This window comes from Xenopus laevis, chromosome 1L (genome assembly GCF_017654675.1).
Source record: "Xenopus laevis strain J_2021 chromosome 1L, Xenopus_laevis_v10.1, whole genome shotgun sequence".
Classification (NCBI taxonomy): Eukaryota; Metazoa; Chordata; class Amphibia; order Anura; family Pipidae; genus Xenopus; species Xenopus laevis.
Genome location: NC_054371.1, coordinates 153600843 through 153614790, shown reverse-complemented (window position 1 = coordinate 153614790; position 13948 = coordinate 153600843). Strand labels below are relative to the sequence as shown.

Here is a 13948-nt window from a genome sequence, read left to right as displayed (position 1 = left end):
AATAGAAAGATGAATAAAAAGTAGCAATAACAATACATTTGTAGCCTTACAGAGCATTTGTTTTTTTAGATGGGGTCAGTGACCTTCATTTAAAAGCTTTAAAGAGTCAGAAGAAGGAAGCAAATAATTCAAAAAGAAAAAATGACGACCAATCGAAAAGTTGTTCAGTATTAGCCATTCTTTAACATATTAAAAGTTAACTTAAAGATGAACCATCCCTTTAAAGTGGTTTTTGGAACAACAATATAACAGCAAAGAATATAAAATAGCTATATTCAAGAATTTCAATTTGCTCCACTTGAATTCCATGTGAATTTGGCCCAGGTCTAGGCTAGCTGTAATTCCAGGGTATAGTGATGAGCGATACTTCCCCAGGGCCAGGGAAGAATGTGCAATAATGAGTAAATTTATACTTACCGTAATTTACTTTTCCCTTAGTCCCTACGGCAGCAACCACGAGATTTATTCTTTGCAACCTGCTATGTAGGACCATGAAGAGAAAAGGTTAATTAACCCCACCCATAAATAAGCACTCCCCCTAGAGATCACCAGTGAATAATGAGTAAACACCTAATGCTTAATATCTTTTATTATTTGGGCGGGGAATTCTTGCTGCCGTAGGGACTAAGGGAAAAGTAAATTACGGTAAGTATAAATTTACTCATTCCCTTACGTCCCTGTACGGCAGCAACCACGAGAGCTAACGAGCAATAAGGGTGGGTTCCAAGGTTACATCACCCTCTGGAGGATCCTACTGCCAAAGGAAGCTTCCTGAGCAGCTAAGATGTCCACCCTGTAGTGTCGCACAAAAGTGTTTGGGTTACTCCATGTTGCTGCTTTGCAGATATTATCCATAGATACTCCTGCGACTTCTGCCCATGACGTGGACATTTTTCTTGTCGAATGAGCTGCAATCTGGAATGGAGGAAGACGATCTTCCTTGATATATGCCATCTGAATCGTCTCTTTAATCCACCTTGCCAAAGATGGTTTAGAAGCCTTTAGACCCTTATTCTTCCCTGCAAAACTGATGAATAGATTTTTGTCTTTGCGAAACTCCTTGGTGCGATCCACATATATTTTTAGACTTCTTCCCACATCAAGAAACTGAAGCTGATCGTCCTTTTCTTGAGTCCCTTGATTAATATAGGGTAATATGATCTCTTGGTTAGTATTGGATAAGGATGCCACTTTAGGTCTGAAGAAAGGAAGAGGTTTCAAAACTACCCGATCTTGAAGGAAAACCAAGTACGGTTCTTTGGATGACAAAGCTTGCAATTCTCCAATACGTTTGGCTGAAGTGATGGCCACTAGAAAAAGAGCTTTGAAAGATAAACATTTTATAGAACAACTCTCCAATGGCTCATAAGGAGAAACACAAAGATTCTTAAGGACAAGCGCCAAATCCCAAGAAGGAAGGGGTTGAAAAATCTTAGGTCGAATCTTAGATATGGCCTTTACAAACCTTTTGATAAGTGGAATTGAAGCAAGGGATTTACTCCAAAAAGCAGAAAGAGCTGAGATCTGTACCTTGATTGTATTAACTGCTAATCCCTTGTCGAAACCTTCCTGAAGAAATTTTAGCAAGTTAGGAATTGAAGGCTGGTCGCTTGCAACCTTTTTCCCGCTACACCAGGCTCTAAATACTTTCCAGATTCTGCTATAGATCTTATTCGTAGAATCTCTTCTAGATTGTACAAGGATATTAATTACCTCCGGGGAAATATCCTGTGACTCTAAAAGGGACCTATCAGATTCCAGGCCGTTAGCCGAAGTCTGGGGAGGTCGTGGCAAACAATTGGTCCTTGAGTCAGAAGTTTCGGAACTTGAGGAAGGACCCAATATTTCTTCCTGGCCATCCTCATCAACAGTGAGAACCAGACTCTCCTTGGCCAGAAAGGTGTTATCAAGATGGTCTTCACTTGTTCCTCCTTGATCTTCTGAATGACTCTGAGGATCATGGAAAATGGTGGGAATATGTAGACCTGGTGAAAATTCCACCTGATTGACATCGCATCTAGGAAATCTGGGTGATCCTGCCTGTTCAGGGAACAGAACGTTCTCAGCTTGCGATTTTTCCTGGTCGCCATTAAATCTACAGCTGGAAGTCCCCAGCGTCTCGTAATTTTCAAGAATATTTCTTGATTTAGAGACCATTCCCCCGGTCTGAATGCATTTCTGCTTAGATGATCTGCTAAGATGTTGTTCTCTCCCTTTATGTGCACAGCCATAATACTGGGTATATTGGTCTCTGCCCACTCCATAACCTTCCGTATCTCCTTGCTCAACAAGGGAGCTCTGGTTCCCCCTTGCTTGTTTATATAAGCCACTGTGGTAGAATTGTCTGACATGATTTTCAGATGTTTCCCCTTGAGATGTCGTTCTAACGCCAAGATTGCCTTGAAGACTGCTCTCATTTCTCTGAAGTTTGAGGACATAGTCCTTTCCATTGGACTCCAGACACCTTGTGCTGTTAATTGATTCAGATGGGCCCCCCATCCTGATTGGGAAGCATCTGTTGTGAGAACTAACCAATTCATCTGTTGGAAAGACAATCCCTGTGTAAGATTGAGATCCTGAAGCCACCATTGAAGCCGGTGTCTCGTCTCTCTGCTGAGAAAAAACTTCTTCTCCAAGGAAGAAGGCTGGCGATCCCATCTGAGGAGAATCTCCGCCTGAAGGGGCCTCATGTGAAACTTCGCCCATGGTACAGCATCTATCGTCGCTGTCATAAGACCGAGCACCCTCATCAATTCTCTGAGAGAGGAATGCGGTCTGGCAATGATCTGTTGGACTGATTGCTTGAGACTGAGAACTTTCTCTGGTGGTAAAAAAACTTTCATCCTGACTGAATTGATTTCCATCCCCAGGAATTTTATCACTCTGGATGGATGTTATGATGACTTCTCCCAATTTATTATCCAACCTAGTTGTAGAAGGAAGGTAATCACTCTGTCCAAATGTTTCTGAAGCAGGGATGCTGATATAGCTGTGACAAGCCAATCGTCCAGATAGGGAATTATCGTAATCCCTTCTTCCCTCAATACAGCTGCCATTGCTGTTACAATCTTGGTGAACACTCGGGGAGCTGTTGTTATTCCGAAGGGCAGTACTCGGAATTGAAAATGGCGAAGCTCCCCTCCCATGTACAGAGCTATTCGTAGGAATCTTCTGTGGTCCTTGAAAAGAGGCACATGAAGGTAGGCGTCCTTGAGGTCTAAAGAAGCCATATAGTCTCCATGATCTAAGAGCTTTATAGCCGATCTGATATTTTCCATACGGAAAGCCAACTTTTGGATGAACTGGTTGACAAACCTCAAGTCTATTATTGTGCGGAAGCTCCCATTTGGTTTTGGTACCAAAAAAACCCTTGAATAAGTACCTTGAAATTCCTGGAATGGAGGCACTGGTTCGAGAACCTTGGCAGCCAGGAATTCTGTTATTGCCTTCTCTAAAGCTCCCTGTTTTACTGGCGATGCAATGGGTGTTATAAGAATCCTGTGTGGAGGAAAACAAAGAAATTCTACTTTGTATCCTTCTTGTATCAGTTTCAGGATCCAAGCATCTGAAATTCTTTCTTCCCATTCTTGATAAAAGGCCCTCAATCTTCCTCCCACCGGGAGACCACTTCTGGCGTCAGAAAGATGTTTTCTTTTTCTGCTCAGCAGACTTATTCTCTCCTCTGTGTCTGTTGAATCTGCCTCTGAAGGAGTGGAAGGAACTAACTTCCGTTTTCTTTCCGTCTCTCTGAAAGGAGTCTCTTTTCGGTGAGGGACGTCTATTCCGAAAAAAATAGTTCTTCTTTCTCTTATTGAAGTTCTCCTGAGGCAATCGTTTACTTTTGGCTCCTGACAGTGACTCTAGCAGTTTGTCTAGTTCTGCCCCAAATAGATGACCCGGCTCAAAGGCCATAGCACAGAGACTATTCTTTGAGATAACATCTGCTGGCCATGTTCTCAGCCATAGAGCCCGTCTGGCTGCAGTAGATAATGCCATAGCTTTGGCTGCCAATTTTATCCCTTCAATAGACGCATCACACAAAAAATCCACTGCTGTAGAAATTTTAGATAGGGATCCAAGCAATTCCTCCCTAGGAACTTTATTACTTATGTCCTTAATGAGTTGTCTTAGCCAGAATCTTGAGGAGCGAGCTACCCCTGAGGCTGCTAAAGCTGGCTTACAGGAAGCTGCTGCCGCTGTATAGGAGCGTTTAAGCAAGCTTTCCACTTTCCGATCCATCGGATCTTTTAGGCCAGACCCGTCTTCCACTGGAATGACCGTTTTCTTTGATAGCCTTGCTACCGCAACATCCACCTTTGGTGGAGACTCCCACTTCTCCAGCTCCTCTTCTTGGATAGGGAACAACAACTTGTGTCTCTTTGTAATGGATGGGGCTTTCTCAGGATTTTTCCACTCTCTTTCCATAAGTTCCTTCATGACCGGATGAACAGGGAAAGATCTTGATCTTTTAGCTGAAGAAGAGGAATTCTGGGAATCTTCCTCATCAGCAGTATCCATGGTGGCTTTTACCTTCTTAATTAATCTTGCTGTATTCTCAACAGAAAAAAGAGCTAATTCATCCTCCTCCTCAGATGATGAATCTTCCTCCATATCTTCCAAAAACCAGTGATTGGTTAATGAGGGAGGAGCTTCAGCAACAGCATTAACTCGCATCTGGTCTAAAATCTCTTTCAAAGAGGTCTTAACAACATCCTTAATCCAATCTGTAGAGGGAGTAATAGTATCCTTCTGAGCTAAACTCGCCAAACATTCCTGGCAGAATCTCCTGTCACATCCATCAGGAAGCGGAGTATCACAAGCTCTACACTGAATGTGTTTCGATTTCTTATGCTTCTTAGCAACAGGAATCTCTTGCTGAGGAGGGATGGACATCTGAAAAACAATAACGACAGACAATGAATACTTAAAATGTTCCCTAGGAACACACCTAGTACAATCCCTCCAGTCTCAGTCACTACCTTACAACCTGCCCAAGAGGCTGCAGCCTAGGCAGAGGAGACAGTTCAAAAGTATCACCAGCAGATCTGCAGACCTTGTCTGAACTGCGCTGAAAAATACCACTGCATACCTGTAAATAGCCTCAGCTTCCATTTGGTAATTGGCGCTCTTCGTGACGTCATCGCGTACGTGCGCCCGTTCCGACGCGCGCACGTTCTGACGCGCGCACGTTCCGACGCGCGTACGTCCTGACGCGTGCACGTATTTTGACGCGCGCGCGTCTTGTCGCGCGCGCGTTCTGGCGCCCATGCGTCCCACAGTGGAATAGTCGTCTCCATGTTTGAAGAAGGCAAACCCTCGGCTGCACAAAGATTCCTCATGGAGGACAACATAACCAAAGAGACCCCTTCACAGCCTCCGGATCTTCTACCCCTAGGGTAGTTCAATCCTATGGTCATCAAGTCTCCTGGAGACCTGGAACTTGACAGCCCTAGAAGAAAAGAAAAGAAATAATTAGTAACGGACAACAAACCTTCACTCTCCTACGCAGGTAGGACAAAAAAACACTGGTGATCTCTAGGGGGAGTGCCTATTTATGGGTGGGGTTAATTAACCTTTTCTCTTCATGGTCCTACATAGCAGGTTGCAAAGAATAAATCTCGTGGTTGCTGCCGTACAGGGACGTAAGGGAATGGCAACATTTCGATGAAATTTAACCAAATGTGTTGAAGTCAATGGTATTTTTTCTTGCATTTTCTTTCCAGCACAAAATGCACAATTTTTCTTTGCCAAACCAAAACATGTGGCAAAATTTAACAAAATTTCACTATGATTCTCTATCAGGTGATAAAATCTTGTGATCCCCACTGGAGTTTCCTAGAGAGCACAAACACATTTGTGTGTAATTCATGAAAGCATTGGTGCTTCTGTTGCTAGGAGAATGTTTTTGGGTGCTGTGCTTTACGTTTTGCATTCATTGTAGCACTTTGCATCCACACTTGTATTTGTAAACAAGAATTTTATTTGTTTTACCACTTTGATTTATCATTATAAACTGTTTTATCTTTACAGTAGTGATTAGTGATGGGCGAATTTTTTCCCGTTCCATCGAAAAATCACGAAATGTGAATTTTGACGCAGGCGTCCAAATACTTTGGACACCAGCGACAATTATGACGCCCATTAAAATCAATGGGCATCTAGAATTGTTGCGGCAATTTCGCTAATTTATTTGCCTGCGTCGAAACACAGAAATTCGTAGTAGTGATGAGCAAATTTGTCCCATTTCGCTTCACTGAAAAATTCCAAAACTGCTAAAAAAACTTGCGAAACAGTGAAACTTTTTCACGAACGAATTGAAGTCAATAGGTGATAAAAAATTTTTAAGTGCGACAATTTTTCTTGCTCCAAATGCCTTGAAGTTAATGGCTTTTTTTTCTTGTGGCGACTCTTTTTTTGTCTCAGCAACTTTTTTGTCCAAATACATTGAAGTCACGGGCGTTTTTTCTTATGGGAACTTTTTGTCCAAATGCATTGAAGTCAATGGGCATTTTTTCTGGTGACTTTTTTGTCTTTTTTGTCGCTGCAGTTTCGCAAAAAAAAATGTGCAGATGGAGAAATGCAGAATTTTGCCATAAATCCATGACTGGTGAAAAAGTTTGTGCATCACTTTTTACCAGGCATCTAAAAATAATAAGATAAGGTATGACCATATTAGCATATAACTTTGTATGATCTAAAACAGGGGTTGCCAACCTTTTTTTTACCAGTGATACACGGTCAAAGGTAAAAAGAGTTAGGGATCAACACAAGCTTAATAAAATGTTCATGGGGATGCCAAATAAGGGCTGTGATTGGCTATTTGGTAGCCCCTATGTGGACAGGCAGCCCACAGGAAGCTCTGTTTGGCAGTACATCTGTAATTTTTGCATCAAAAACATGCCTCCAAGTATGAAATTCAAAATTTAGCACTGGCTTTGAGACCACTGGGAGCAACATCCAGGGGTTTGGTGAGCAACATGTTGCTTATGAGTCACTGGTTGGGGATCACTGCTCTAAAAGGAAGAGCTAAAAGGAAGAGCTAACTGTATGAGCAGATGGTAGCTGCATTTCTCTAGTACTGTATGTGCTTGGCCCCACCTTTATGTTAATCCATATCCTCTTTGAAATACTATTCTGGAGCAAGTTTTTGAACTAGTGTATTTCACGGTGTTCTGCTGCCGACAAACTTGTTTTTGGAAAAGGAACACACCTAAAAGTACTTCCAAGTAAGTGACAATTCCAATCAAGAAACATCCATTGCTAAATTAAAAGCATATATAATATATTAATACATGTAAATATAGTGTACTAAATTGCAATTAAAAAGATCTCTAGGGGCTGTGAGAAAGGAAACTATAAGATTAGGAAATACAAAATTTACATTCAGAGGAAGAACTGTTGTACTGGTATCTAATAAGCAGGGCAACTACAAAGAGAAACTTTTGGGGATAAAACTAGTTCATAGGGGTATGATAAAAGGTTGATTGTGGGTCAAAGGCTTAAATTATGGGGCCCCATGTTGGAGACCTTGGTGTAAACAATGCTCATTGGTGCTGCATTAATGTAGGAAAGAGCCAAAAAGAGTCCTTTATAGGCACAAATGTCTGTTTTTTTTAATTCTGCTTCTCCAAAATAAAACAGTACCTTGAACACAATAGTATCTAAGCTGCATATTTGCCTTATTTTATGGGCAGATTTATCAAGGGTCAAATTGAAAATTTGAGTTATTAAATTCATATTTTGAGTTTATTTCAGTGTAATTCGACTAGGGAATAGTCCAAATTTGATTCAAATTTAAAAAAAAATCGAATTTTAAAATTTATCATTTACTGTCCCTTTAAGAATTCAGATTAAACTATTCGCCATCTAAAACCTGCCAAACAGGTGTTTTAGCCCATGGGGACCTCCTACAATCAATTTGGAGTTGTTTGGTGGACTTTTTGAAAAAAAACAAAAACAAATTTGCAGCTCAATCCTAGTCACCCATTTTTCAAAAAATAGATTTTTTTTAAAATAAATTTCAATTGGTCTTTTTTTTTCTTTGAATTTCAAGTTTATGGGAGTTGATGGGAGTTTTTGAGAAATTCGACCCTTGATAAATCTGCCCCTTAATGTTCGATTTTTTTTAGTTGACATGGTATGGTGCTCCAAATTACAAAAAAATCTAAGGTCCCAACCATTCTGGAGAATAGATCCCATATATATATATATATATATATATATATATATATATATATATATATATATATATATATATATATATATATATATATATACTTACAAATATACTTAAGTCAAGCAAGGAAAGAGTTAAGCAGCAGTTACATTATCAAGACTTCCTGGAGCATAACGGTCTAATCTGCAGCTGGGAATGTATTGTTTTTCTGCAACCACATGAAGGCTCCTTGCTATTGTATCTGGCAGGATAACCAGAATGCACACTTTGCTGTAACTCAGACTTTTCCATTGTGCGCTGAGTCTGAGTTCCTCATGTTACTGCATCTGCAATAACAAATTTTAAGCATGTAAAATGTTTATATACTGTACTATCATCATCAAATTATTTGAATATGGTTCTTACAGTATGTTAATTCCTGAAGCCATCTGATTATGCATTAGGTTTAAATTGCAACATACATATATTTAAGTGTGTTGTGTAAGTAGCATTTACATTTTCCTAGGGCTTTATTTACCTTAAAATGTTATAGTTGAGAATTGTGTCACTTTATACAAAGCAGTCAGTCACTGTGTATATTGGTGCAACCTACACAAGATCGTTGAATTTTGGGGCTGGCACCAAGCTGACGGTAGAACCAGGTAAGGAGAGATAAACTCTTTTTCTGTTAATTGTGATGACTTGTACTTAATTCCAGTTAATGTGAGTAGGAAATCAATGTTGTTAAAATGTAACAATGCCTTAATGTACTTGAATGATGAACTTTTTGGTTAGTCAGTTGTGTATGGAAATATATTATTCACAATGTTTTGAAACTCCCATAACTGTCTTTATTTCCTAGGATCTCTAAACATTATGGCTGCATTTGAAATATATTAAGCTTTGAAAGTATAGCAATCACTTCTGAACACATTTTTGTTTCTTTCCTTAATCTTAATGTTATACTTACTTATTGAACTTTCTTGTGAAGTTCAAAGCAAAAATAGAAAAATAAAAAATAAATGGCTTTTGTTTTGAGGAAGAATGACTGTGGTTACCATGTAATCTCCCCTTTAAAAATACATATAGTCACTGAATATTGATTTACAGTAAAAGTCTGGTTATATACATATTTTAACATATATTTCCGACAGACAGCTAGTTTACTGCATAGGCAAACCCATGTTCCCTAAGCAAGACTACAAAAACACAGTAAAGAAGCCTCCTAACCTTAAAGATTATTCCATATTTTAAACCACTATGTTTAGAAAGTGCCAACATATTGCAGAATGATCATATGAGCTGGGGTTTCTTTAATGTTGTTTAATTTACAACTTGTAATTAAAATATGTAGCTATACACAGCAAGCCAAACACCTTGCCTACTGCTGAAACATGGACTTGTTTTTATCTTCTGGTCTGTAGGAAAGTATCTAAGATGTTCAAGTTAGTAGTAAATATGTAACCAGCAATAAGAGAATAAAGGGGCTTTTCACCTTTAAATTAGCTGTTAATATTATGTAGAGAGTAATATGTTGAGACAATTTGCAACTGATTTTCATTTTTCATTATTTGTGGTTTTTGAGCTATTTAGCTCGTCCATTTTGTAGTTCCAGCAATATAAACACCTGAGCAACCATGCAGTGATAGATAAGTAATTAAAAGCCTTGCAGAGCATTTGATTTTTAGATGGGGTCAGTGACCCCCATTTGAAAGCTAGGAGTCAGCAAAAGAAGGCAAATAATTCAAAAACTCAAAAAAAAAAGAAGAGAAAATGACGGCCAATTGAAAAGTTGATTAGAATAAGCCAGTATTTAACATACTACAGGCATATTTATTATGCTGTGTATAAACAGCAGAATAATACATCCACACATCACCAGGCTAAAAAAATACATATGATTTTTTATGTGTTTGACTTCCGCCAAAAGGAATGTAAAATAACGGCAGCAAATCTGGCTTTCACATGGTGTCCAGTTACATAAACCATGATAAATTTGTTGTTTATTTTACACAGCTTTTTACAGGTTTTTCTCCGGCGAATTTTGTTTTTCTCAACATAATAAATATGCCCCTAAAAGTGAACCTAAAAGTTAACCAACTCTTTCACCTCAGTCTAGTGTAGCCGATCCATATTCTTTCAGTTCCATCTTATTTTGGACATGAGTAATTAAAAGCCTTACAGAGCATTTGATTTTTAGATTTCCGTCAATGACCCCTATTTGAAAGCTGGAAAGAGCCATAAGGAGAAGGAAATAATTAAAAAACTATACAAAAGAAAAATTTAAAGGGATACTGTTATGGGAAAAAAAATTTTTTCAAAATGAATCAGTTAATAGTGCTGCTCCAGCAGAATTCTGCACTGAAATCCATTTCTCAAAAGAGCAAACAGATTTTTTTATATTCAATTTTGAAATCTGACATGGGGCTAGACATATTGTCAATTTCCCAGCTGCCCCAAGTCATGTGACTTGTGCTCTGATAAACTTCAATCACTCTTTACTGCTGTACTGCAAGTTGGAGTGATTATCACCCCCTCGTTTCCCCCCCCCCAGCAACCAAACAAAAGAACAATGGGAAGGTAACCAGATAACAGCTCCCTAACACAAGATAACAGCTGCCTGGTAGATTTAAGAACAACACTCAATAGTAAAAACCCATCTCTCACTGAGACACATTCAGTTATATTGAGAAGGAAAAACAGCAGCCTGCCAGAAAGCATTTCTCTCCTAAAGTGCAGGCACAAGTCACATGACTTGGGGCAGCTGGGAAATTGACAAAATGTCTAGCTCCATGTCAGATTTCAAAATTGAATATAAAAAAATCTGTTTGCTCTTTTGAGAAATGGATTTCAGTGCAGAAGTTTGCTGGAGTAGCACTATTAACTGATGCGTTTTGAAAAAACATGTTTTCCAATGACAGGATCCCTTTAAATCCACTTGAAAAATTGGTTATCATTAGCCATTCTATAACATACTAAAAGTTAACTGAAAGGTGAACCACTCCTTTAAGTACAGTAGCCCCTATAATGCAATAACAATCAAGCAGTTCCTAATATCATAACTATGAATAATAATAAAAATAGTTTTTTTGTGCATTATTATATCCCCTATATCACACCAAACATTAAAAAACATAAAAAACACTGTATTCTATAATAGTCTCGAAATTAAAGGCAACATCACCAAGTTTTACCAAAAATCTAATTTTACCTTAAATATTTCAAGTCTAAAAAGAGGATAGTAATGAGAAAACATTATATGTCTAATGCATTCATTATTGTGTATTGCTTTCACCAGGCGAGAAAGAGTCCACCCACCCCTCAGTTTTTGTACTCAGGCCTCAGAAGAGTCTGTCCCCTGCTGCCTGTTTGGTAAAGAATTTCTATCCCAAGGATGTGGAAATCTACATGAATTCTAAGAAGGGGGATGTTACCCCAGTTCTTTCTCATGATGGAAAATACAATGCGGTATACGTGGACAGATCAGATGAAAAAGAGGTGCAATGTAAAGTCCAGCATGATGGGAAATTGGAGACAGAAAGTGACATTAAAGAAATATCAAAAGGTACCTACTCTGAAAAGATGACTATTTTGGCCTTACAATAAATAACATGTTGAATAAGTTTCTTTAGACACATGGGGCATTATGTAATTAGGAATATGCAAAAGAAATAGAAAATCCCAACATTAGAATAAAAATGTGCATTTTAAAATGCAATAATGTTCGTAATTGTACACTTTTTCCGTTAATGCTGTTTACTACATCGAGCCACATGGAGATTGCTGCTGATGTGAATTAATGGCTACAGAGACTGTAGGAAGTTGTAAAGAGCTTATGTGAGCTTATTAAATCCATTAAAATGATAATGTAAAGCACTACTAAGAAGCTGAATTTCTTATTTATTCATCACAGATTCCGATGATCTTCCTGAAGGCAAACTAGATTCTAGATTCTATAATGAGTGTAAAAGGACTGCAGAAGAAAGCCCTGGTCAGTGAAATCAATATTTATAACTGCTCCTTTATGGCGTTTATCAAAGAATATTTTTAATGCATTGATGATATTTTCAGATACAAGCTCTGAGAGAATGAATATGTTGTCCATGACAGTCCTGGGGGTTAGGATGATATTTGCTAAAGCTCTGGCCTTTAACCTTCTGCTGACGGCAAAATTTTTTCTCTTTTAAGGTAAGAAACATCACATATAGGGCCGTAATCAATATCTTGGGTAAAACACTTTTGGTTCACTAGAAACCTTAAACCTATTATGGATATTCACTCCATTTGTACAAGCAAATTAACACCAGCAGATAAAGCACTTTACATGAAAAAATCTTAGGAAGCACATTTTTGTTTAGGCCTTCATTTTAGTCCAAATGTTTAAAACGTTTTTAGATCGAGGGGTCACAAGAATGACATATTTTAAAACTAGTTGCCAAAGGTTTTTTGATGTTTACTTCTTTCCCTTTGCAGATTCCTCACCAGGGCCTAAAGTTTAACCTTGACTTTTCCTCAAATGAAGAAAACCTGTGTGATCTGAAGCTATTTGAAGTTATTTGAAGTTATTTGAAGCTTAAAAAATTCTGCACAAATGTTAAATTGTGAAATGATTTAACGGAGCATAATATGAATTTTCATTGGTTCATTATTGTTGTTAATGCAGCTATATACATGTCTCTTCTAATGTTCTTATAATTCACTATTTAAATACTGTATACATACTGCATATATAAATGATATGATTTCCTAATTTGTTAATAATTAATGCCCTGTTTATATTTTCTGCTAATATATTCATATACTAATTTGCAATAATGTGCTTTCAATCATCTATTAAAATTAACTTTTTTTACCAAGTTTTATGTCTATGAGATCATGAGATTATTTTGCATAAAGGAACTTTATTTAATGTAAATCCTGTCTCAGCTTCAGATTTTCCTCCAACCCCTCCACCTAAACCAATATTTTCCTAAAGGTTACTGTTCTTGGTTTCCTTATTACTCTGCCAGCAGAACTACTTGTCCAGTAGTGATTTGCGGGCCGGCCCGATACCCATGTGTTTGGGCAAACCATGCACCGCCCTTCCCGGGTTGCGGGCGGGTCCGGGTTGAGCTCTTCTCCCTGCTCTCCCCAACTGCGACCTTACAATGCTGGCTTTCGACTTCCATTTCAACTTTTATAGACGTGCGCCTGCCTGCCCCTCCCCTTTTGTGATGTCATCGGCGGGTCGGCACAGGTCTATAAAAGGAACCCGAAAGTCAAGCTCGGGCAGGCACAGGTGGAGGAAGGGCAGATATCGGCTGGGTAGAACCCGACACGCACATCACTATTGTCCAGTTCCAAAATATGCTGCCAGCAATCCTGTCTACATTCACCTCAGTAGAAATCTAAAACCAGATTAAACCTTTCTTACAGTCTAGTTTTAGTCTTGCGAAGTTAAGCTATAAGAAAATAATTTCTGCTGTACCTACACTACGAATATTTAAAACAAATAACTCTCATATTGCAGGAAGTGACAGAAGAAATCACCAAAGGAATACAGAACATAAACTCCTTACCGTCACTGTTCACAAATTACTTTGCAGCACATTGACGTATTATTTATAAACTGTATTTGTAGCAATTTATTTATATAATAACTTGATTATTCAGGCTATGCCTGCCAATATCACAGTATAGGTGAGAGTTAGAGATGGCTACCCATCTCTTGCTACTCAACTAACAGCATCAGTCTTTCTATCACAATAAATTGATGCAGTTACAGTGAAATAACCACTTGTAGTTGCAGTTGTG

At 38.4% G+C, this 13948-nt stretch overlaps 1 long non-coding RNA gene across 2 annotated transcripts; it reads left to right on the top strand.

Moving 5' to 3' along the window:
- The first annotated feature begins 7089 nt into the window (after positions 1 to 7089).
- LOC108714907 lies at positions 7090 to 13014 on the top strand. Of its 2 annotated transcripts, none has more exons than XR_005961718.1 (5): positions 7090 to 7226; positions 11454 to 11720; positions 12069 to 12146; positions 12227 to 12343; positions 12629 to 13013. It is a non-coding gene; the product is annotated as an uncharacterized LOC108714907 (long non-coding RNA). The 2 variants fall into 2 exon arrangements; XR_005961719.1 differs by lacking the exon at positions 7090 to 7226 and adding an exon at positions 8486 to 8817 and having other exon boundaries at positions 12629 to 13014.
- The last annotated feature ends 934 nt before the right edge of the window (positions 13015 to 13948 follow it).